Source organism: Mus caroli, chromosome 2, assembly GCF_900094665.2.
Source record: "Mus caroli chromosome 2, CAROLI_EIJ_v1.1, whole genome shotgun sequence".
Taxonomy (NCBI): Eukaryota; Metazoa; Chordata; class Mammalia; order Rodentia; family Muridae; genus Mus; species Mus caroli.
The window spans coordinates 159,008,235-159,009,063 of NC_034571.1; positions in this window are offsets into that span (position 1 = coordinate 159,008,235).

Consider the following 829-nt stretch of genomic DNA (forward strand, 5'->3'; position numbering starts at 1 on the left):
CTGTGACTCTAGCACTCAGGCCCTGCCCCACACCTGTGACACTAGCACTCAGGTCCTGCCCCACAGCTGTGACTCTAGCACTCAGGCCCTGCCCCACACCTGTGACTCTAGCACTCAGGCCCTGCCCCACACCTGTGACTCTAGCACTCAGGCCCTGCCCCACACCTGTGACACTAGCACTCAGGTCCTGCCCCACAGCTGTGACTCTGGCACTCAGGCTCTGGGGATTAGAATCAGAGTTTCCAGGTTGTTTCACTTTTCCTATTGCAGGAACCAGTGGCAGCTGGTCACATCTCATTCACATCCAGGAAGCAGACAGCAATGAATGAATGAATGAATGTTTCTCTTTTTTTTTTTTTTTCATACAGTCCAGTGTCCCAACTCAGTGCTATCCATAGCAGGTAGGTCATCCTACCTCAAGTAACCTAACCAAGATTACTTGTTACAGGCATGCCCAGGGGCCTATCTCCCGGTGACTTCCTGAAGTTAACAACTGGAACGTCACAGAGATCATCGTCAGTGGATCTGAGCCCAGTTTAGCCTCCCAGAGACCCTGCCTCAAAACAAAATAAAACAAGGAAACCATACAAATACAGCCAGACATCTTGGCTTCTCAAGATGCTGAGCATGGTGGCCAGAGAGATGGCTCAGTGATTAAGAGCACTGATTGCTCTTCCAGTAGGCCCTGAGTTCAATTCCCAGCAACCACATGGGAATTATAGCCATCTATAATGGGATCCTATATCCTCTTTTGGTGTGTCTGAAGACAGCTACAGTGAACTCATATATGTGAAAAAATCTTTTTTAAAAAGATGAGTATGAATTCTCT